Genomic DNA, 3327 nt, shown 5'->3' with positions numbered 1-3327 from the left:
AGAACTTCAACCCGAACAACAGTCTGACCAACATTTCTTCTCGAAATTCAAGGAAATTCAATCAGCTATTTCTGTCACGTTCTTCTGCTCTGGTTCTAAGCTTATACTTTCACATCCAGCTTTTCTGAAATAAATGTTATAAAGTCACTTTAAATCAGTAATGCCACACAGTAATCCCACGGGGAAAGAGAAAACAATGGATTATATTAATCTGGGTATTCTGCTCATTTAGGCACCCTTGAAGTGACTGGTGAAATAAAATCAAACTAACTGGGAATCTGAGAATTTAGAAAGCAATCTGCTAACTTTCCATTTTACTCACCAGTGAGGATCAGTTTTCAGCCAGAGTGAAAAGAGAGAGAAGATGTTAAAAATCTTATTATGTCTCTGCATGAGGTAACAAAAGAATGTACCTGTTCTGTGAGTCCTGTGCAAATAAAATAATGATGTCAAACTTAAAACCTGCATGTGAAGATCATAATTCCAATAGCATTTTCAGAATGTTCCTTTTTTTTTTTTTCTTATATTTTTAACACAGTCAGCTTCACTGACTTTCAAATGAAAGTACATTTTCTTGGGTAAAAATAATAACCAAGAGAAGCCAAATGATCTCTAACTTGAGTTCTCTTAAAGAACGCACAACGAGCTCTATTGCTTTCTTCATTTTGCTTTTTCTTCTACCTTACACAAAGAACAGCACTGGTAGACCAGACCTTTTCCCTCCTAGGTATTAGCCTCCTATCCCACCTGCAAAGAATGAAAATCTAAAATGAGATAAGTTTAAGCCAGTAAATAAATTTTTAAAAAAAAGGCAAAATGAAATTCAGAAATTCTCCACCTGTGTAGGTTTTCATTGCACAAAACAGGTCAGGTGTCAAAATTGTCAGCAACAGTATCCCTTTCCACCCTATTTCTGGCTTCACAGGCACGAACACAAGTCCCTTTTCGTCTTCTAAATGGGAATTCAGACCCCACACGTATCACCAGGCTGAGCTGAACACCCAGTTGCTGCTGAGATTAATGGCACAGATAACCTCCCTCGTTCTCCCAGACGTCGTCTCTATGAAATATTGTCACCTGGAAGGATGTAATACACTGCTTTGTACTGAGATATGCTCTGGTCTGAGCAGAGATCCATCATCCAGCACTTCCTCCTGAGTGGAATTTGGCATTTTCAATGTTTTCCACCAGGTCTCTTCAAATGAGCGTTGCCAGATCCCCCAAACAGTTGACTTTTGCAATGCAAGGAGGATTCACCAATATCTCAATTGCCTTTGCACTGCAGTATCCTACATTTCCCATCTATTATCCCAGCAGAAGGGCATGTATTGCCACAACAGGTGGCTCTCTCGGGTGGCATTTACTCAAACCACAGCAGAAATCATTAGCAGGCTGGAACTGAGCTTTCAGAAGTGAGGAACGATGCAAAGTTTCAGTAATGAAGTCCTCTAACACACCATCTCCTAATTCATCTGGAGCCAGAAGTCTGTATCATGTTTTTCTGAATGCCTATTTTTCATCAAACAACACACAATCTTTACCTGACTATACTGTATATCTTCTCTGCCTAGTGGGAACCCTAATTTGCTTCAAATTGCCAAAGTGCTCATTACAGAATGCTTAGTAGCTACAGTTTGTACATAATATTTGAAAATCAGCCTTAATTTTTCTGCCTGAGATGAACACTTGGATTTCAGAGTAAACATAATCAGAGATTTACACAAACTCAGTGAACCCTGTTTATTATATTTGCCTGGAATAGCTACAAAAGAGGTCAGAGGTCCAATGTCTTCCTGCAGAGACAGATCATGTTCTAGCTGGTACGGAGGAGGAAAAAAACAGTAGGTGATGCTTTAATGAATGGCTTATCATGTGGAACACACCATGTGATAATAGCAGTGCTGGTAAGGAAAGAAGGAAGGAAAAAAACATACAAAGGCTTTTGCTAGGTTTACATAGCTTGAAAGCTTAGATTTCAACAGTAGCAGATGAAGAGGGTTTATTAAGAGTATGTAGTAAAATGTGCAGCGAGTTGAAAGGAGCTTTGAACTTTTTGTTTCAACATGATTTTGGAACTGCCTGAGATGGCATTGCCCTGACTAAATAGCAACACACAGATCAGAATATTTTGATTTGGTGTGTGAATTTTTGTCATCATTTTTACTGAAGTGACCTTATCTAAGAACTCAGTTCAGGAAAAAAAAAAATAAAAATGAGGGTCACAGAGAGATTATTCCAAACATAAAGGGATAGTCAATAAAATAAGTTACAATTTGATTTTTGTTGACAAAAGATTGCCAGAGAGGAGCTGGGAAAATGCTTGGGTTTTGAGACTAAAAATAATGGGCATAGAATGGTCCTGCTCTTCCAAATAAAGTATTTCTATTATATAGCATGGGCCAGAGCCACATCTTAAAACCAGGCTGCAAAAAGTACTTACTTCTGAGTTACTCCGCTTGCCTTTTGAGAAGGAAGAAACAGGATCAATATTAAAAACAAAATGTGTCTCTCCCCAGTTGTGGCTCTCCATTTGCTCTTTTTAAGCAACCGTTCTGAACTCCCTTTTTCTTCCTTGTTTTTTTTTTGAAGCAGGAGCCACAAAATGTTCTTTGCATCATTTATGCAGAAAACAGTGCCTTGACAAATAGCTTACAAGCATGAAAAATGCCAAGATGTGATGGCTCTCATTACTGAACCTTTTGTAAAGTCTAGCCCTGGGATCTCACTGTAAAGAAGACACCATCAGGACACCCAATCCCCTTCAAAAGCCCCAGTCACAAGCAGGATATTTAAAATATTGAGGTAGACTTCTCACCCACCTTGAAACCAGGGGAAATCAGGTGTTTAAATAGATATAGGCTTGTATTTATTAAAGGGGGGAAAAAAAAAACAGTGTGTTGAATTTTGCATTCATTTTGAGAGGTTAACTCATGGGAAACCTAAACAGGCAAAATTTCCCATGGCCACCTGAACCCTGGCCACTTGGGCTCAGGCTGAAGTGTCAGTTGTTACAATCTTGCCTTGCAGGAGAAAGAGTAAATAAGAACTAAAATACCAGAGCTAATAGAGTAATTAATTCTCATTTACGTAAGGTAATTTTTATCCAGTTATAACCTCCAGCTGAAGTCTGAAGGGTGTGGAAGGAGATTCTCCATGGGGAGCAAGGGGAGAAGGGAAGGGGAAGCAAATCTTGGCACTGCACACAGCAAACACACGTTCCCTCTTGTACAGGTATCATACACTTGCCCACGTCTTCCTGGGCTCATCTTATCAGGCTACAGCAAATCCTCTCCCTGGGGGTGTGACAGCTAATGAGGAAGCCTCCTT

This window comes from Chaetura pelagica, unplaced genomic scaffold (assembly GCF_000747805.2).
Source record: "Chaetura pelagica isolate M959 unplaced genomic scaffold, ChaPel_1.0 scaffold575, whole genome shotgun sequence".
Classification (NCBI taxonomy): domain Eukaryota; kingdom Metazoa; phylum Chordata; class Aves; order Apodiformes; family Apodidae; genus Chaetura; species Chaetura pelagica.
The sequence above is the reverse complement of the archived record's forward strand: the minus strand, read 5'-3'. Positions refer to the sequence as shown.